Source organism: Pezoporus wallicus, unplaced genomic scaffold (assembly GCF_028554395.1).
Source record: "Pezoporus wallicus isolate ANWC-B61680 ecotype Strahan unplaced genomic scaffold, APGP_CSIRO_Pwel_v1 contig_7840, whole genome shotgun sequence".
In the NCBI taxonomy this organism is placed as follows: domain Eukaryota; kingdom Metazoa; phylum Chordata; class Aves; order Psittaciformes; family Psittacidae; genus Pezoporus; species Pezoporus wallicus.
This window is the reverse complement of record NW_026641737.1, coordinates 432,801-455,574: the sequence shown is the minus strand read 5'-3', so window position 1 is coordinate 455,574 and position 22,774 is coordinate 432,801.

Sequence of the window (22,774 nt, the reverse complement as noted above, 5' to 3'; positions counted from 1 at the left end):
AGATTTGTACATGTCAACTTTATTCATAGGAAATCCTGTTAAAATTTAAAAAAGGTACTGACTCTTAAATCAGAAGTCTTCTGTGGTAGCCACAGAAATATTTCTGTTTCACAGTAGTTAAATATTGTGAGGTGAGACCTCATTTTTTTTTAGTAAACTTTGTTCAGTTCATTACTTTGCCCTCCCACCCTCCTGGTTGCTATCTGGCTTGCTTTCCAACCTACCATGTCCTTTTCAATATCTGTGTTTTAAACTCCTTAAGTCAGAGAATGTCTTACTATTTGATCACAGAATAGTTTACTACAATGGGAACATAATCTTTATATAAGATCCTGTTATACAACCGTACAAATTAAAAAAAAATTGTGTCAACTAGATTCATTATCTAGAGTGCTAACAATGTTTTTAAAATTAACTTGGGAACAATTTCAAAATTGGCTAATGTTAATATAATGACAAAATGAAAGAGTTCTAAAGAGCAACTATTAGTGGACAGAAGAAACACAAATCCTACAGATTGCACTGATTTATGGTAAGCCCTATTTTGAAAATTTCAACAGTGCCTTTCGTACTGGGCCTCAGCAAAAGTCACTGTTTCATCCTCAGGGTTCTTGTGACATGCTTTGAGGTGACCTCCTACTCAGATCTGTGAAGGAAATGCAAAAGATGTTAATATTTTTTCTTCCTTTCTCTATGACAGTGACATTTTATGTTAATTTCATCTGCTCCTTGAGCTCTCAGAGCCAAAATATTCTGTGGGAGGCAGAATGATGTCATTTTAGTCATAGCATAATTTTCCAGCTTCTAGAACAAGACATATTGTGGCATATTCTTCAGTACTTCTTAAAAGTAGTGAAATATAAACTTAAGGTGATATATTTATGCATGAGGGGGTTACACTGCCTTTTTCAGCTCTTAGAGCTAAATAGCAGGTTTAAAGTGACATCATTCCTCCTCCACCAAATATTTTTGCTTTGAGGATTAAGGACGCAAAATAACCTTGACCAAGTAATAAAATTTTCGATTATTGTAGAATCATAGAACCATGATAGTTAGGTTAGGGTAGATAGAATAGTTAGGGTTGGAAAGGGCCTTAAGATCATCTAGCTCCAACCCCTCTGCCATAGGCAGGGACAACTCCCACTAAAGCATGTTACCCAAGGCTCTGTCCAACCTGGCCTTGAACACTGCCAGGGATGGAGCATTCACAACTTCCCTGGACCACCTATTGCAGTGCCTCATCACCTTAACAGTAAAGAACTTCTTCCTTATATCCAATCTAAACTTCCCCTGTTTAACCCATTATCCCTTGTACTATAACTACAGTCCCTAATGAAGAGTCCATCCCCAGCATCCCTATAGCCCCCCTTCAGATACTGGAAGGCTGCTATGAGGTCTCCACACAGCCTTCTCTTCTCCAGGCTGAACAGCCACAACTTTCTCACCCTGTCTTCATACAGGAGGTGCTCCAGGCCCCTGATCATCCTCGTGGCCCTTCTCTGGATTTGTTCCAACAGCTCCATGTCCTTTTTATGTTGAAGACACCAGAACTGCACACAATACACCAAGTGAGTTCTCACGAGAGCAAAGTAGAGGGGCAGGATCACCTCCTTCGACCCGCTGGTCATGCTCCTTTTGATGCAGTCCAGGATATGGTTGGCTTTCTCAGCTGTGAGCACACACTGAAGCTGGCTCATGTTCATTTTCTCATCTACCAACACCCCCAAGTCCTCCGCAGGGCTGTTCTGAATCTCTTCTCTGCCCAACCTGTAGCTGTGCCTGGGGTTGCCCAGACCCAGGTGTAGGACCTTGCACTTGGCATGGTTAAACTTCATGAGGTTGGCATCAGCCCGCCTCACAAGTGTGTCAAGGTCCCTCTGGATGGCATTCCTTCCCTTCAGGGTATCAACCAAACCACACAGCTTGGTGTCATCAGCAAACTTGCTGAGGGCACACTCAATCCCACTGTCCATGTCACTGACAGATGTTAAACAAGATCGGTCCCAACACCAATCCCTGAGGGACACCACTCTTTACTGGTCTCCAGCTGGACATTGAGCCATTGACCACAACTCTTTGTGTGCGGACATCCAGCCAGTTCTTTATCCACCGAGTGGTCCATCCATCAAATTGATGTCTCTCCAATTTAGAGACAAGGATGTCGTGGGGGACAGTGTCAAAATATTTGCACAAGTCCAGGTAGATGACATCAACTGCTCTACCCCTGTCCATCAGTTCTGTAGCCCCATCATAGAAGGCCACCAAATTGGTCAGACAGGAATTCCCCTTAGTGAAGCCATGCTGGCTGTCTCCAAGCACCTTGTTGTTTTTCAGGTGCCTTAGCATGCCTTCCAGGAGAATGTGCTTCAAGATTTTGCCAGGCACAGAGGTGAGACTGACTGGTCTGTAATTCCTCAGGTCATCTATTTTCCCCTTCTTGAAAATGGGGGTCATATTTCCCTTTTTCCAGTCGTCAGGAACTTCACCTGACTACCATGATTTCTCAAATATGATGGACAGTGGCTTAGCAACTTCATTCACCAGCTCCTTCAGGACCCACAGAGGGATTTCATCAAGTCCAATGGACTTGTGTACGTTCAGGTTCTTAAGATGGTTTCGAACTAGATCCTCTCCTACAGTGGGCCCAAGGTCTTCATTCTCACAGTCCCTGTATCTGCCTTCCAAGATTTGGGTGGTGTGGTCAGAACATTTGCCAGTGAAGACCGAGGCAAAGAAGTCATTAAGAACCTCAGCCTTCTCCAAATCGAGGGTAGCCAGTTCTCCTGATAGCTTCTGGAGGGGGCCCATGTTGTCCCTTGTCTGTGTTTTATTTGCATTGTACCTATAGAATCCCTTCTTGTTATCTTTAATATCCCTAACCAAGTTTAATTCTAACTCTGCCTTAGCTTTCCTAACCTGATCCCTAGCTTCCCAGACAACATCCCTGTATTCTTCCCAGGCTACCTGTCCTTGCTTCCACCTTTTATAAGCCTCTTTTTTCCCTTTAAGTTTTCTCAGGAGCTCCTTATCCATCCAAGGAGGTCTCCTGGCCCTCCTGCTGCGCTTCCTTCTACTTGGGTTGCAACACTCCTGAGCTTGCAGCAGGTGATCCTTGAATATCAACCAACAGCCTTGGGCCCCCCTGCCCTCTAGGGCTATATCCCATGGAACATTACTAAGCAGGTTCCTGAAGAGGCCAAAGTCTGCTCTCTTGAAGTCCAGGGCAGTGAGCTTGCTGCATGCTCTTCTCACTGTCCTGAGGATCTCGAATTCAACCATCTCGTGATCGCTGCATCCAAGGCTGCCCTGGAGTGTCACATTTCCAGCCAGCCCTTCCCTGTTGGTGAGCGCGAGGTCAAGCATGGCACCTCTCCTTGTCGGCTCCTCTATTACTTGCAGAAGAAAGTTGTCTTCCACACAATTGAGGAACCTCCTGGATTGCTTGTGCCGGGCCATACCATCGCTCCAACAGATGTCAGGGTGGTTGAAGTCCCCCATGAGAGGAAGGGCCTGCGAGCCTGAAGCTGTTCCTATTTGTCTATGGAGTGCTTCATCCACAGAGTCCTCTTGATCAGGCGGTCTGTAACAGATCCCCACAGTAACGTCTCCCAAAGCTGTTCTCCCTTTAACCCTGACCCACAAACTGTTGACTGCTCACCTGTCCCCAGGTAGAGTTCCATACTCTCCAGCCTATCCCTACCAGAAATAGCAATTCCCCTCCCCACCTGCCAGGACCGTCTTTTCCATTCCACCATGCTTCTGCGATGCCTATTATATCATACCCCTGCAGACGTGCACACATCTCTAATTCCTCTTGTTTGTTCCCCATGCTACGGGCGCTTGTATACAAGCATCTGAACTGAGCTCCAAACGAAGCTGGCTCATTGGCTGGAGCGGCTGGGATATCTCTACATTGCTCCAAGCATTTATTACAGGTACTAGCAACTGACTGGATGTGTTGGTATGGAATGATGTCCCCCTCCCCCAACACATCTAGTTTAAAGCCTCCTTGATCAGTTTGGCAAGCCTCCTACCAAAACTGCTCTTCCGCTTCAGCTCCACCAGCCCCCAGTAGACCTGGCCTACTAAATTGAGTCCCATGCTCTAGGTACCCAAACCCCTGACTATGGCATCACTGTTCTAAACATTTATTAACCTGGCCTGTCTTCCTAGTCTCTTTAACGTTCTCCCCTTTATCCTGAAGAGTTGATGAAAAGACTATCTGAGCTGTAACCACAAGAAGGTAAAATGAAATAAGACTTTTGTGCTGCGTCTGAGTCAGGCACTTAATTTAGATGTCATCCAGAACAAAATGTACATAGGATAAATTGGTCATTTTGTTAGCAACTCAAGAATAAAATGAAAATAAAATATAAGTGAAATCACTAAAATCCCCCTAGGACTAAGCAGATTAGAAATAGTAATTGTCACAGAGGATACAATAAACAACTGCTGCATTGCTAGCTCTGCTCTGGAGGAAAGGAAAGAACAAAACCCATGGGTTTCTCTAGTCAGATTTCCTAAGGAAAAAAATGTTAAACAGTGGAGAACATCAGTCATACCGTCTTTCAATGTATTTTATTTCATTTGGTTCGATACTAAATTTCTGCTCTTCACAGTATACACTGAGTTAAAAAGCTGTACCTGGAAAGAAATACTTGGAAAATGTGCACATAAGGAGGTAGCAGGCATTGAATATTTACCTATTTAAGTTGAAGTTTTTTCCTAGTCAGATCTAAATCCAAAGCTATTACTTCATTAGCAATACATTTTTGCAGAATATTAACAAAGACACATGTATTTAAAACAGCTTGTTCATCCTCAGGAAGTGGCCTCTTCTTTGGGTTAATCCAGAAAGTATTTCAAGCTTCTATAGTGACAATAGAGTAACGCATCGTGATTAAGAAATCCATTTTGAACATAACTGTTCCCCCCAGTTTACCTACTTTAAGTATATGTGCACAGGATGTTAGGCACAGCCTGCTCCATGCAGCTTGCTCCAGGTGAACTAAGCAAGCATAGTCATTGAGCATGTGACAACGTGGTCAAGCATGCGACAGTGGTGTCACCTAGGCAATAAGGTAGACATGATCTGCACAGTCTGGCCACTTGTCCCTCTCTCCCTTCTGGCACCCCCAAACTCCTGCAGTACTGGGGGAAGATAAGAATAGGCAGGTATACAGTAAAAATAATTGAAAAAAAAAAGCCTACAAGCAACCTCCTCTTTTCTCAATTTATATATTGTTTTTCTGTTTCAGCTATAGTGCATGACTTTTCATGTGGGACTTACAGTTTGCTTCGCAGTGCAAAAAGATGCATTGGTAATGGGACAGAGGAATGTTTACTGTTTTTAGTATTTATTTGGAAAAAGATATGCTACCTGCATATTAACATAATGCACTCTCAAATCTGGGAAGCATCAAAACTCTTGGCAGCATTAGTGTTTCTTTGTGCTCAGAGGAATTAAAACAGTCTCTTGTTTGTTGATTATTATCAGAAAGCCACTGAGTCAAAAGCTTTTTGTCATTTCTTTCTTTTCCAGTATAGCTGCACTGCAGTGCCTGAATCTCAGGGAAAAATATATAGATTAGATAGATAGATAAAGAGAGATAAAAGGTTGGTGAACTTTGTAACTCACAGCACAAGATTATGTCAAGGACCATGCTTTGTATACAGAGATAATAGTGTTGTACTTCAAAAAAACAGCTAATTTTTATTGCATTCTCTTTTTACCAGCATTATAATTCCAATAACAAACGTTTTCTGTTAGACTTTTGGATGAAGTAATTCTTCACTCAGTAACATATCTGAGATGTGATAACTTATTATGATCTCTTACTACTCTTGAGTATAATGAGAAACAAACAAACAAAAAAAAGATTGGCTTTTTTTTTCCACAGAAGTTCATGCCACACTCCTATGTACAAGGTTGAATTATATTGCTACGGGGTTTTTTTTACCTATTTGAACTAATAATGGTTCAGAATACAAATCTTGATTTTCAGCTTTTCGTCATCTAGAAATCTAAATCTGGATACAAGTAACCCTTAACTATGATGTTGTAAAACCTCCTTAAGTTCACATATTTCAAAAAAAGGACCTGTGGACATATATTCAAAATGGCTAAATTCCAAGTACCTAACTCTTCTTTTGTGAATTTTCGTGTTATCAGCCTTTAGACAGTAACATGTTTAAAATGAAAGGGTCATTCAAATAAATAAAAAAAATATATCCTAATTATTGAAAGTATTCATATTTCATAGACTGCATAATTATTACCTGTATCTTATATTTTTCTCTAATAAAGTGTCACACACACTATATACTAATGGGCAAACTGTACTCACTAACCTTTTAATACTTTACCCTTTTGTGCAAAGACTTAGCATTATTAGGTAATGAAAGAGTGTATGAGAAAGTAGTAGATTATTTATGATAGAAACAAAATGAAACTAATGGGACAAGATTTGAAAGCTGTGATGCATGAAAGGTGCTATAGAGGCAGCTTTGGCACCATGACAAATAAAGATAAAGACTCAGTGGGAAGCAACAGTGTGAACATGACTATGAAGAAGAAAGAACAGATTTACTGAATGAATCCTTACCATCTGGTGTTTATTTAATACACAATGAAGGTCAAATGGCTAGTGATCCCTTTTTCTATAGTCCAGTGACCAAAAGAATGGGAAGAATCAATGAATTTATCAATATGTCTGGAAATGTTTCACCATATGATCTGATTGAGTCAATACTATTGAAGCAACATGTTCATTACTATTTCAGATATGGTTTGGAAAAGGCTCCATGGATAAGAAGTACATGCATTTTTTTTCCCTCTGTCAGAAGTCCCATCAAAATGCATTTCCTTGTGTAAAAAAAAATACATTTAAAGAAATATAATTTAACTGGTAACATACAAGAAGCTTACAAAACAAAATTATATCACACAAGTCAGAAGCAGAGGTAGTTTGTGCTAAACTGTGAATATTTTTTCTTTTGTTTCTTTCTTTTTTTTTCCTGCTAGATTGAATACACATCTGTTTTATGTAATATTCAACAGTAACAAATTTTAGTGAAAGATTATTACCAGGCATTATAGGTAAACAACACAGGTTAGGAGTAGATCTTATATATATTTAACAGTATCATTTTACATAACATTCTGTCTTCTTGAAGGGCTTGCAGTTCTATACTTTGCTTCTCTAAAACAACTATTTCCATAATATTTACCTATATTATAATGCAACTTTCCTTGTTGACTGGAGTTCTCTTAGATACCAGATTAATACTGAGATAGTAAATCTGGCAAAAGATTTTAGCTAGGTTTTCAAACAAACAAAAATATAAAAGACTTTAAAAAAATAAGCAATCAAATGGTTAAAAATATTCTTATATTCAACCTCCAAAACAGATAAGGTAAAAAGGTGTAATTTAAGACTGTGTACATTAAAAACATCCTTCAAACAACACCTTAAAAATTTGGAAAAGATAGGAACTTGGTGTTTGCAAGATTAACCACTGGAATTCCTGACTCCTGTTTTCATCCCTATCACCCCTTTATTGTGTGCTCTTGAGTAAATGATTTTTTTTTTTAAATTACTTTTAAGGTGGGTATAATAATAAATATGTCACAAGAACATAGTAATTCCTCCTTTTTTATAATATACTTTGAAATCCTCAAACGGAAAAAAAGCCATGTATGTGCTACTTCAGCAGTGACCTTATTTCTGGTGATCAAAAAATTCCTAGAGAGTTACTTTTAATTAGGACATGAATAATCTTGAATTTAAATTAAAATGTAAATAGGTCCTGCCCTCTACTGGTGAAATTCCCACTCTAATTAACTGAATTTCTGGCAATGGGCAGTTAGCATGGTAACCCATAGAGTGGTTCTGTCTTAAGTCTGTTGAAGCAGAAGTGCAAATTCTAATATAAGTCATTCTGCTATAAAAAGATGAAAAATTAAATGAAACAAAGCCTAAGAAGAAATTAGAAGTGAATTTGGGAAATATGGAGAAAACTCAGTCAACACCAATGACTACTTACCAAACCTCTTTTCCTCCGATGTCTTCATTATGTCCTATCCATCCTCTTTCCCATTACTTATTTTAAAGTGCAATGACTTATTTACCCTAACATGACTCTGATTGTATTGGAAAATGTCTGGTATCACTTAGCACCTATACATTCTGTCAGTCTATGCTGGGATCAGCTACAGAGTTTGAGGTGTGCTCATATCTAGTTTCTCATCTCCAGCTATATACATTTTCCTTACTCTAAGCCCTCTTTCAATGCTTCTGATGAAAACATTCTCAACCTGGGTATAACAAGGATGCTTCTCAGAAAAATCAACAAAATCTTTGTCATTTTCCATTTTTTTTCTTCTTTTCATCTATGTTGTTTTATCTGGATAACTTACACTTTTCTCAGGAACCTATCCAGGATGGGGCAACTGTGAGATATCCTTTTAATCATCTTAATATAATTAATTCTATGTTTCCCCTTCCAGCACTGTGCCTTGTTTGACTCAGCAAAACACATCTAAAGACTTTTTTTAATCAAGAAAGAAAGATCATAGTTGCATAAGCTCTGTCCTTGCAAGCCCCAGGACACATTTTACCCAAGAAAGCCTAAACAAATGTAATAAATTGTCTTTTGCCTACCCTTCATCCTCTTTATAGTTTCTGAAACATTTGTTATTTATCAACACACGAAGCTATCATCTCTTCTCTGCTATTATGTTGAGGAGGACACAGTTAAGGATCTGATTTTACAGTGGTTCATTTCTACCAAGGGACTAGCTCATAATATAAGAAAGGATAATGAAGCAGAAAGCAAGAAATATAATTTTCTGTCTTTTTTCCTAGTGAGAGCTTTCAGTAGTAATGGCCAAAGGCAGTTCACAAAATGTCATCCATTCACACTTCAGAACTTCAAAGTGAAGATGTGCAAGAACAGAGGTAAAATCAGGCCCAGATTCAGAATCCCTTTTACTGCTTCTCCCTGGTTCCTCAGTGACTTATAATTTCACCTCTGCTGCAGAAAGATAAAGATCTCTGACTGTTACTTTGCAGTATTATATGCCAGCAATATATTTCAGCTCAATCAACAAACTTCAGTGTCAGCAGCAGGTGACAGGTTTCTTGTTCTTAAGACTGTCCTAATGACACTTTCTGTTGATGTTGCTTAGGTTTATGTTTATGCAAGTGCTGTGAATGTGAGGTGTTAATCAGCAGCTCTAATTACTAGGGTAGAATGAACATTCTAGGATTGAGTTCATTTGGTTTTCATAAACAAGGTTTACCTGAGGCTTTGGTCACACAGAAATGAATTCAAAATGCTAGATAGCCAGCCTATAGTCCCTTGAAATCATCTTTAATCTATGTGGTCCCTTGGTGATAATTTTAGATGAAACTGAAGTCTTTCCATTAGAAGAAAAAGGGGAAATCAGTAGTCACTGAGCCAAAAAAAGCTTCTTGAAAGATGTTAAATTCTTGTCTCATTTGACTAACTTCTTCTGCACCAACAGTTATGGGGCCAAGGAAGATACGGAAAAATCTGGCAAGAAAATGATCTCATGGGTCAGCAGGTGTGGCTACTCTGCAGCAATGAACAGAGGAAAAGGGTAATATAAGTGATTGAACTGATCTTGAAAAACTCCTATGGATAAGGAGATTGGATAAGTATGGAAGACTTGGTGAAAAATATAAAGTTTGGTATGCCTTTCATGGTCTGTGATGAGAAAACTCACTGAGAGTTCAAAAAAAAGAATGATAAATCTGGGGTGTAATTATGTGATTTTCTAAGAAAAAAAAATCAGCTTATAAGGAGATGGAATTTTAAAGATTATATAGGAGTTCATAAATACATTTAATTCAAATAAAGCCTCTATATTTTGTATTGCCCTAAAGTCTAATATAATTAAGATAAATATTTCTTGAAAAAGATCCACATTAAATACATATATATCTCCAGATACTCTGTTTAGATTTTCATAAGAATCAGTCCAATGGCTTAGTACATGGAAAGAAACAAGTGTAGAATGAGGTGGGTGAAAATGCAAACCCCAAAGATTATTGACGTATTAGATTAGTATATATTAAGGTAAGTTTGATTATGACATCTCTAATGTAATAGCCAAACACTGCAAGTATACAAGATCTAGGTTTCTAGATTGTTAAAGTACAAATAAAGCTAGGGTTTTTTTCCTTCTAATAAATGAAGAGGAAGATGCAAAGAAGAAGCTTCTATGAACCAGCAGAGACAACCAGGTTGCTTACATACATCCCAACAATCTTTTAAAATTGAATGTTGTCACTGACTGTATTTTCAATATATTGAATTCTCCTTATCATCCCATTTTCTATTGGTCTTAGTCTGAAGCACTAGGCATATGGGAGCTGAGACATACTAGAAGTTAAGAGGTTTGTTGGTGTCCTCTTCCTTAGTTTCCACTAAGCTACACTAACTAGTAATTTTTCAAGAAAGTTCTCACATCTGGTTATTCAGAACTGTAAAGACAGCTTTAAATCATTACCATAAATTACATATCTGCTTATTGTTCCAATTGGTACTATATAAAAAGTGGGTATCGTATCCATACAAAAATGGGTATGAATAATAGCTTGAACCATTATATCTAAGATGTATTTTTACTTCCTTAGTGCTGAAGATGATAAAGAATACCTTCCTCTTACTATAGGATGCCATGTGCTTCTCTTGATTTGGATCACATGTTACACAGTAACAGGTTTTATCAACTAAAGCAGTAACCAGACTTTTTCGTTATTCAGATGATTCAGATGATGTAGCATTTTGTTTGCAGGAGGACCAGCCCACTTAGATTTGATTCTCGTGGTGTGAGTCCCAGGAAGAAACAATTCAGAACCAAACTCCATCATTTTGATTTCCAGTCTGATCATCCCACAGGTTTATAACCTGCAATACAGAATCACAGAATTACAGAATCCCAAGGGTTGGAAGGGACCTCAAAAGATCATCTAGTCCAAGCCCTCTGCAAGAGCAGGGTAACCTAGAGTACATCACACAGGAACTTGTCCAGGCGGGCCTTGAATATCTCCAACATAGGAGACTCCACAACCCCCCTAGACAACCTGTTCCAGTGATCTGTCACTCTCACAGTAAAGAAATTTTTCCTGATGTTCACATGGAACCTCCTATGCTCCAGTTTACACCCATTGCCCCTTGTCCTATCACTGGACATCACTGAAAAAAGCCTAGCTCCATCATCCTGACACTCACCCTTTACATATTTGTAAACATTGATGAGGTCACCCCTCAGTCTCCTCTCCTCCAAGCTAGAGTCCCAGCTCCCTCAGCCTCTCCTCATAAGAGAGATGTTCCATTCCCTTAATCATCTTTGTAGCTCTGCGCTGGACTCTTTCAAGCAATTCCCTGTCCTTCTTGAACTGTGGGGCCCAGAACTGGACACAATATTCCAGATGCGGCCTCACCAAGGCAGAGTAGAGGGGGAGGAGAACCTCTCTTGACCTACTAACCACCGCCCTTCCTAATGCACCCTAGGATGCCATTGGCCTTCTTGGCCACAAGGGCACATTGCTGGCTCATGGTCATCCTCCTATCCACCAGGACCCCCAGGTCCCTTTCCCCTTCACTACTGTCCAGCAGGTCAGCCCCCAGCCTGTACTGGTACATGGGGTTGTTCTTCCCCAGATGCAAGACTCTACACTTGCCCTTGTTGAATTTCATCAAGTTCCTCTCTGCCCAACTCTCCAGCCTGTCCAGGTCTCGCTGAATGGCAACGCAGCCCTCTGGTGTGTCAGCCACTCCTCCCAGTTTAGTATCATCAGCAAACTTGCTGCACGGTTTCAATTCAGCACCACTAACATCCGTTCTTTGAGCACTGTCTTCAGACGTGCACTATACTCAGGGCCACAAAGAATATTTGAAAAGGATCCTTTCTGATAATAGCTGCCCAAGATCTCTTTCTAAACCTTCCCAAAGTGGGAATTATAAATCTTTCCAACAGCCAGCAGAACAAATAAAAATATTTCACTCACCTCCCTAGTATGCTTTTGCAGTAACCATAGATATCAATCAGTTTTTACCTAGTAAAACTGTAAACTGGTGTAAAACTGGTGTCAAATTCACTTACTTCGGTTCAGAGAAGAAACCTTACATAAGTGATTATCTAAACAATCCATTTCCTCTCATGCTGATGGTATTGAATGAGATTATATGTTTTCTCAGGACAAAGACAAATGAGAATAGGCTATGGATCAGAAGTGCCTATTTGCCCCATGCCATGAAAGTATTTTCCTTCACTGCTTCCCTTCCCACCATTTCAACACAAGTCCGTGTAACTCCAAATACCATTCATTGTTATCTCATTACCTTGCATATAATATGGGGGCCATATAATCTTATTTAGGCAACCATCATCTTTTTTTCAGTCAAAAAGCAAATTAATTTCTTCTAATACTGGTTTTTACAGTAAGGCCCAAGAAGAATCATGATAGTATGCAGTTTCATTAAGAACATGTCCTGCAACTGAGATGATTTTGAAAAGGTCTGAAGTGATACACATCGATTGATACATTTAAGAAAACACCATCTGTAAAATCTTAATTCATGTCAGTTATGAGGTAATTCAACTTAAAGTTCTTTCACTGAATATACATATCAACAGGCACTATAGTCATAGCTGGAAAGCACATAGACACTTTCCAAGCAGTAGTAAATTCACTGTGACTGAGCTCTTAAGGATTTTTAAAATTTATTAAATATCAGATGCTTAATTGTGATATAAATATTTAGTTCTTCATTTCTAGAGAGGATTATATGTAGATAAGTTCTAGGCTAAATGCTCAGTTAGCCAGCTAGATAAAAAATTACCTTGGAGACCACGACTCCCATAGCCATCAGACAAAATATTATTAATGTAATTTTTGAATCTGACACAAATTTCTTTTACATTTTCTTTTTCTCTAAGTTGAGTGCAGCTATTAGTGACTTCAGCAAACAGAAAATGAACAAAACTATGTTTTAGGAGGACAACATGTATAGTTTCTTTTTATAAGAGATCTTCAAGTTATACTATCAGCTCAAGAGGGTAACGTGACTGATGAAAGACACGGCGTTGGGGGACATGAATTTACTTAAATAACAAAGATATTGTTACTTGATGCTTATTAAGTCCAATTAAAATATTCCTACTTACATTTAAGCATAAATATATTCATCAGATGTAAAAAGTTTTCACAAAATGTTGAAGCCCTGCCTTTTCATGTCTAAGCAGCCTTGTTCTTACAACTGTTTTCTGAAAATCCATGCTCTTCGTTTAATTGACTGAATTAGATTTCATTCAAATGCAGGCCAAATAGCCAATCACAATCATGAGTGAGGTATATGGAAGAAGATTGAGAGAAAAAGACTTTCCATCAGGGCTGCTACCATTGTAGTAACAAGGAAATGTATACTTTTTCTTGCAAAATTCATAGACAATTCAGGACAAATTTTCTAGTTATATGGAATAAATAGAAGATGAAGCCTAAATTAGAAGACAGCTGATCATCCTAATATCATGAAACAGAAAATCATGACCTTCTTTCATAAAACACAGTATTTCAGGAAATAAGATTTACCTGCTCAGATAATGCATATTCACATTTATTTTTATAGCAAGAATTGTGCTCTCCATATTTTGCTCCTTCTCTATGTAAACAACAGATGTGTCTTTTTTCTTTCTTCTTCTTTTTTTTTTTTAACTTAAATGCCTGGTAAGCTTATTCTTCTCTGTCAATATGAACACCACCAAGGAAACTGCATTCTCTAGTCAAATGTCTCAGTGTTTCTGGACAGTGGAGAAAACACTGCTGAGCTTTGGTTCATTCCTAAAGAAGAAAATTATAAAATTATAATTCATATAAGGGTTCAGATCTTTTGACTTATTAATACATTATAATAAACATTCCTGAAGCAGTTCAGAAAAATGAGTAAAACCTAAGCTACAAGAGTAACTGCTCCAAAACACCTCTGAAAATAGAACTGAGGAGAACCATTTCCCGACCTATTAGAACAGCTTGGTCCCCCTATTAGAACAGCTTGGTCTCTTCCTTCATCTACCTGGAAGGTAATAAACAATTTTAAAGAGTATATTGTCTATATTTACTTTTTGCTCCTGCTCTTTTTTTTTTTTTCCTGTATTTATACTTACACATAGCTTTCTTATGTGCAGGATTTTGATGACTTGTCAGAGGCACTCAGATGTATTTGGAGAAACATTGCCCTAGCAAAAACCCTCATCATGTAGAGATAACAGATGGAAACGAAACAAACAGTTTCCTTATCTAAGCAGGCAAATTCAGGATTTGGTTTACAGTGCAGGGAGATGGGACTTTTGATGAATTCACCCACTACATTTTTCTGTGAAAGCATGACATTGCCTCCCCCCCCAGTGATTTAATTTTCATTAGCACGGTATTGTTAAATAAAACATGCAAAATATGATGGCCTCCAAATTCTCTGTATCTGAAAATGGCAAGAAATTAGAAACTTCTCCTTTATCATAGCAATTCTCATAGCAGACAAAATTATATATCTTAATTTTTGTATGCTATACTAAAAGTTTTTTCTCTATCTAATGAAAAAATATTGACCAGAGCATACTTCTTCGATTGACTTATTTTTTTTAAAGCAGATAAGAGAAATATGGGAAGAAATAGAAGCTCTTTGTTTTGAAAAAGGTTCAGTGCCTCTTGCATATGTACCATAACTTTTTAAGACTAAGAGAAGCAGTAAGATGAAATCATTATTAAGTTGCATTTATATTCTGTGCCTGGTATGATCAGTCCCTGGCTCTGATGTTATGAACTATCACAGCAAAACCCTACTGAAACTTCTTAACATGACTGTTTTTGAATTGGTTATTATATCTGCATTGTTCCAAGATAACTGAGCTTTCTGGTAGAGAATGTGTCTTGGGAGAAACAATGAAAGAGCATCAGAAAACTAAACTCACATGTCTGATTCTATCTGAATTCTTAGGCAAAGTAAATAAAAATCCAGACCCCTGAGCCTGGGCTTGAGAAGAAAGCAAGCACAATAGATATTTTAAATTAAATTCATACTTCTGCAAATACAGTAGTTTTATGTAAAATAATTAAACTAGAAAATATCTTTTTTTCCTGTTCATGTTTCCAGTCAAAATGAGCTACCTTGAAGGACTTCTTTGCGACCTGTGTTTACCTAAAATATTTGAGCCATCACTGAAACATAATGCAGTACTTTTCAAGGTTCCCAACAAGTTATAAAATATCATTAACTAATTAATTTGGAAATTAATTTTCCAAACAATGAAATTAACGTCTAACAGATAAAAATACTGGCTTTTTTAATCATCATTCTAAAAATCAGAAAACATTTTCTTTTTGGAATTTCTGAACTGACACAAATGTCTTTAAAAAGGGCAATTAGTGACAAATGACTATGAAGAACCCTGTGTTGAGAAGCTGAGCCTAAGCCTCTTGAAGATTCTCCATGTAAACAAGTCAGACCACATCACTCATTATCCCTCTTTTGTTTACTGGGAGAAAAGTTCAAACTATTTAATGAGAGGATTACCCATACTTCAACTCCATTGAAAAAGATTAATTGATATTTTCCTGTTAAGGGTTTAACCACTTGGATTTGGCCTCATATCCTCTATTGTTACTGATGCTGTGATCAGCAGAGCAAAGTTGCCTAAAGGTTAGATAAACTTTGCAGCATAAATTACACAACCTATGTTAAGTTTTGGTGTCTAAACCTGAAGAGCCTCTACTAGCTCCTCAGGTGTTTAGAAAAGCTAGCTATTAGGAAAAAAAATGGTTTATGAAGAAGTATCGCATCTTTACATAGAATTTTATAGCATATTAAGCATTTGTCTTCAGTGTAGCAATTGTGCTACTATAAGAAAAATATGTAACATAAAATAAAGGCAACACTACTAGTACTACTGACATTTCATTTAAAGTGGTTGTTTTCTAATTACATTTAGGTGGTGGGGGGAGCAGGGCCATGAATCTCTAAATATATTTTTTCTTCAAAGCTTTACAAATTTTCCAAAAAATGAGTGTCTTGTGGACATATGGCTGCATATTTGGATAACACCATTTGCATTTTCAAACTTGCAATATTTTTAACCACTCATTTGGCTTTTGCTTTCAGAAAAGCAGACAGTTAGTGCATTCATTTGAAATTATTTAGTCTCTTTAACTCTTTAAAAAAGACAAAAAAAGAAAGTATTTGTATTCATGAATCATTCAGCATATATGTTTGCGTTTATGTCTGAAAATGTAAACTGATAATATGAGATAGATTTATTGAGGAAAAAATAGAGATCATGTAAATATTATTAAGCTTCATAGATATTAAGGAGAAAGTAACACCATAAACCATATAAGACTCACTTGAAAAGAAAGTGTTAGCATTAGAAAAAAAAAAAACAAACAAAAACCAAAACACAAAAAACACAAACAGGAAATGGAGTAGTTAAGACATGATTACATAGGTTTCAATCCTACAAAGAATACATGCTTGTAATAAAACTGTAAGGCATATAATTCGTCAAGAATCAACATTTCATATTCTTCCAGTGCCTGGTAAATATTAAATATTTATAGTTATTTATTCTGTTCTAAAAAAGACTTTCACTCTGTATCCTATTCAGTAGTACAAAAAGAATGAAGACTTTCAGTAAATAAACTCAAGATGGTTGACCAAAAAATGCACTTCAACAAAACACAAAATAGAAAAAATTGTCAAAAGCAAAATGTTTAAGCTTCCTACAAATAAGATGGGAGTATATTTTTTAAAACTTTCTTCAAATGAAACGATAATAGAAAACTAATAATTTTTGAGGCCAGTTTTAAGGTTAAAAAGCACAGCAGAAGAACAACAAAAATTTTGGTAGTTTTCATTTCTCCAGATTGTAGAATGTGTTATTATAAACTACAGCTTAAAAAAAAAAAAACTGATATTGCATCCAGATGTTTAATGCATAAAATAAATTAAAAAATCAACTCATTTTCTTTTCAAAAATCAGTGTACACAATTCCAACATTTTCAGAATAATCATCTTCACTGTATATATTCTAAAGACTATATATGCTAAAATATGCAATAGTCTGAAATTTGTAATATTGTGCATACATTTGGACATATTGCAGACATATTTGGACATATTGTGGACATATTTGGAATATTTCAGTTTTTTTCTTAATTGACATACTATATGGATACTTATATTTTCAAGAAACAGCAATCTGCTTCATTTTGAATTATGTTTTTTAATGTGTGTATCTAATTATTACTTATTAATTTCAGCAGAAGTTTAATTAATTAGCATTTGATGCAAAGTATGACAAAAATAAATACAAGCATTTACATTATTTGTGATATTGAACAAGTACAAATTTTATTGACCCTACTCCTGACAAATGTAGTTAACCTCATTGATTAACTCAAGAACACTGAAATAGAGTGAAAAATGTTTTACCACAAGACACTACAGTATGATCACTATGTCAGCTATTTCAGCCTTCAAGACTTAAATGCAGAGCCTACATTGAACATATTGATTTTCCTAAATAGTCCTCCTATGATAAATACTACATTATCACTGCAAGTCTCTGCAGACATGTTAGGTGATCACAGAATGGAGCTGTAATCAGAGGAAGTTCTGTGAAAGATAATCTTTCCTTATTCTCCTCCTCTGAGAAATTAGGTGGAGAGGAAGCAAGGGACAGGAGCAATCGCTGTAGTTGTTCCTATAAAATCTGCTGTTAGATTATAAAATATGCCATTTTAGCACTTAAGCTAATCCTTCCAAAAGCAAAAGTTTTCAGGAATATGTATGAATGCAATTAACATTATTCTTATGCATTTACAACTATTCTAAGACCAAGTTATTGTTAAAAATATCTAAGATTTTGCAAAAAGCACTTAGAAAGATGAAATAACTTGTATAAACTAACAATAATAAACTTTGCTTTCATTTAGGATAAATAAAAGCAATGCACATAATTTGAAAAAAAGAAATCTTTTTAGTTACTGGTCATAGGAGAGCTATTTTTTTTTTTGTTATCTTGCAACATGATTATTTTGAGGTTATAATTTTCCTTTCTTTATAATAAGGTTAAGAATTGATTGTGTAAAAAGGAAAAAAAGATAAAGATGTATAGGCCATGCATTTTCTAGCCTAAATTATAAACGCTTTTCCTTTTTTGAAAATTTCTTATATACCTTATCTTACTATGAAAGACAAGACAAAACCAGAAGGAATACAAGACTTTAACAAAACAGAAGACAGATGTCCAGAAATTATCAATTGCTAAAGCACACAGATTGTGATTAAATTTTAATGTGGCTTTTAACTTAAGATTTGCTTATCGAAGAGAAAGAATCCCAGAGAAAATATTGTTATTGATTGCATCATTTTAGATGTAACTGATCCTTTAAGTAATTTTTCTTGGTTTCAGTGTCACTTTTTAAGTGTCTGCTTAGATTGAAGAAATCATTAGAGGGCATGTTCATTAAAAATTCTGAGTCTAATGCATAAATTGTTCTCCAGTGCACTCAAAGTCACATCTGTTGAAAACAAAACACAGCATTCAATGTGCAGAGTAAAATCAAAACACTAGAATGGTTAGAGAGAGTTAAATTAAGCAAATTAAATGGCATGAAAAAGTTTTTGATTGATTCAGGGAATGATTGGGTGCTTTTAAAAAATATATTGATTATCTTTAATGTGTTGAGAAAGAAAGCATAACATGTTATATGACAACATGGCAGTCTCACATAATGTGAAATACATACATGGCCTCACATGGCTTTTTAGTAGAGCTTTATCAGGATAGAGGTTGCCCATTTCGTATAAGCAAGATGCAGTGGCTTGGTTTGTTTTTTTGTTAAACAAATAGAAAGTGAATTATGATGTTGCCACACTGTTAAAGGAGCAGTCCTTATTGTTCTGTCAATAAAATTAATTGCTAAAATTGAGGAGCCATAATAGCCACTATCACATTCTGATGTTTCATAAATATTTAACTGTGTAAGGCTCCTGAGGTCAAAAGGGATAATTCAGTTTAGTTTCCTGAATAGTAATGCAAAATTGACTTCTTAGAAAGTGAAATGTATAATAATGACAGATCTTCGTATATACAGTGTTCTTGGATACAGATGCACTGTCTCCATTTACTCTATAGATTTAACGTAGCATATTTGTAAATAACAATTGGTGATTTTATGTAAAGAATTCTGTTAAAGTCTGATACACTCATAAGAGAGCTTAAGCTGCCCTTAAGCTTGACTACCTGTGCTGTAAAACAGAAAAGAAGTCACAAAGGTAAAATATTTTGTAATATTACAGCTAAACAAGTTCTCAACATATTTCTCAACAAGTTCTATGTGTAAAACCAATACTGAGAGAAAGGATCCACTCAGTCCTCTTTTCAGAATAATTAACTAATTCATATTTCATAGATTTTTGAGATGTGGACAGGTAAATGTTGGTCCACTTAAAAAACAATTTCAAAAAACTACTAAGTACTAGCTTTTTCTGATCCTATAGCTTTTCTTTCTTCTAGATTCCCTCCATTGATATTTTTACTAAAAATCCCACCTTGTCACACTTTTCTTTTCCTCTGCACTTGATATTAGATCTGTGAAACAAGAACGGCGCACAGAACAGTTTGGCAACACAGTCCAGTGTGAGTTTCACTGAAAATTCTATATATCAAATATATTACATTAACAAAAGGCACATGTTTTTTATTATTATTATTTTTGCTTGCACATGTTCCTTCATTATCATTTTTTGCACTATGTAGGAGGTCCCTGAAGGCAACTTGTTCCTACTTATTTATGCTAAACTGATGATTAATCAAAATTATGATTTTCAAAATACAAATTTCAAAAATACTTATCAAAAAGTTAGAATAAAGAAAACAAAGAAGTAATCATGTTAGCTTAGAACAAGAGCTTTCACCAAACCAAATGGAAGGCAGATGTCCTAACAGGTCAAATAAGAGAATTAGAAGAATTCAACGTTTTCTATTGTACAACTCCTCTATGATGTACTTGCATGGCAAAGAAATCATAACTCATCTAATTTTCTTCCTGTTCTGTATGGCAGCTTCATGAACCAGAAAATACAATTTAGGTCTGAATTTGAAACAAAAACCAGAGAGGGACAACCATGATTACTATAAAAACCATTTAGGCTTAAGAATTTGAAAAAATTCTGCCTGCCCACAAAAGTCAATATCCAATAATTTACCATATATGGTATTTAGAACAATATAGCTGTTTTCTTTTTCCATTACAGAAAAATAAGATGGATTTTGGTGTGGTACATGTTGATTAATACTATGCCTGTACTGTAACTGCAGTTATTCAATACACACAGCAGCTATGCAGCAATGCAATGACTAGCATTTTAGACTCTAGTAACACTCAAGCTCTGAATGGCAAGAGTGGTTTACAGGAAGATTTCACAAAGCACATGAAAACAAAACAAAATCAGCTAACTCTCCAAGACAAGACGTCTGTCATGTGTCTGATATTTAACTCAAAGCCTCTAGTGGCATTTTCTTCGTGTAAATGAAAATTCTCTGAATTGTCTATATTACCAAACAGAACATCATGAGTAGCTCTTGCATCTCTGGAGCTCCCTCTTCTGTTTATGGTCAGCAGACAGCCTTTGTTGGCTCCTATTAAGGTAATCCAGACACTTTTATGGGTCTCAACTAGGTTAGGTCCATGTGATCTGACTTTCACAGATTAGAGGATTTTTTCCAACAGTGATTCTACTAAAATTTAGTAAAGAAAGGTTGTGTGCCAATATCTACTGGCATTTGTGTAGTGACTAACGTTCATTTTACCACAAAACTGCCTTGCAAAATGATTGAGGAAACTTCCAAAAAGCCATTCATTAAGTGCACACAAATGCCCATACTAGAATTTAGAAACTGATCTCAGGCAGGAAAAAAAAACGCTGTTTTGGGGGTTTGTTTTTTTTTCCAGTTTTAGTCTAGAAGTTGTTTACTACTTGCAAGTTGAGCAGTTGGCCTTAATGTTTGCGTTGTCCCATTATTGTTGAGGAGCATGAGACCTATTTTCAGAGTTGCCTTGACATTTTTCCTTATGTGGCTGCTTTCAGTTAATTGTAACTTTGCCAGGCTTACTGTTGTAGGCTGTAATTTTTCTTTCTTAGTGTCTAATTTAGGCTGATAATGCTGAAACAATTAAACTAAAACAGTTTTAGCCATTTCCAAGAACAAGGAGATTGAAAAGACATCAGTTTCTTGTAATTTCAATTCCTTCACTAAATGCTGTTCTAAATGTCATGTAGTAGAATCACATTACACTTAGTTCTGCACTAACACCAAAAAAATGGTGGCGTCCACCCCAGGAAGCTTATATTCTAACAATTAAGTGAGCAACAACTCAGACAGAGATATCAATGAAGTACGTGAAAACAAAGAAACATTGTTGGACATCATGATAGGCAGTGCTAACAGAACACCAGACGTTAAGTTGAATCTAAATTCTGTTTCCCTCATTTCAGTCTTGAAAATGGGTGATATTACTCTTATCTCTGCTATAAAACAAACAAACAAAAAAATAAATATACTGTTAGTCAAATAATTTTGAAAAAACATGTATTTCTTTTGTGTGTGTGTGCTTAAAAGAGAAATTAAATAGTATACACTGAAAAGGAAACAATGCCAAATAGTACCATCCATTGTCCATACACAGTTTCACCATTCAAGGAATAAAATGAAGATTGAACATACCTACCAGCAATGGAGCAAGCTAAGGAAATTGACCTGTCCACAGGGTTTTCAGTGCTATCTTTGCAGCATGAGTTTCTGGTTTCAGATTTAGTGAATCATCTTGCTTTGGGCAGACAAACATTTTGTAAAATTCTTAAAATCTTCAGGACCGCATAGACATTTCTAATAAATTGGGAGTTTAATTTTGAAAACAAACTATCCAGCACATGTTCAACACTGCATTTCAGTCTCCTCATGAAGTGAACCCTGTTTCACAAAATCTGCTCTCAGCATCTTTCACTTAAGCTACCGTCTGATGCTATTGTGCTTCATACACAACTAAATTTTAACTCCAAATTTGGATATTTTGAGCTGCACCAGCCAAAGATATGCTATATCCTCATAGAATGCTGCTCTGGTTTCAGCTGGAATAGAGTTAATTTTCATTTACATCGATAAGAGAGTTTTCCTTGTTTCCCAAACACATAAGTAAACAAGAAATTTATTTTGTTGTCTACTCTGATTATTTCTGGACCCTCATTTGGGATTGGAGCCCCATCAGGTTAAGTGCTATAAAAGCACACACCAAAAGGATATCTTTGAGTCAAAGCACTTATATACTAGTTTGTATGAATAACAAAAACAGTGAGAGAAGAAAAGAGAAAACCTCAACTTTTCAAGATCATATACTAAAGACAAATGTTTGGACTTCCTAGATAGTACATCACTCTGCCTACTGCTTTCAGTTATGTCAGTCATGGGGATTTATGCTTTAAAACTTCTGCAGATGCACAATATCCATAAAGGAAAATAAAACCTTCTTCAAAAGGGCCATTGTTTTCATAAGCAAAAATAAACCAATTCACATTGCTACCATTAATCCTAGGAATTGGTTTCTAGAAATTCAGAATTTCTCCCATTTCAGAATTTTTCAAAGAACAATTCTGGCAAATATGTTCAAAGCTAACTTGCTTCAG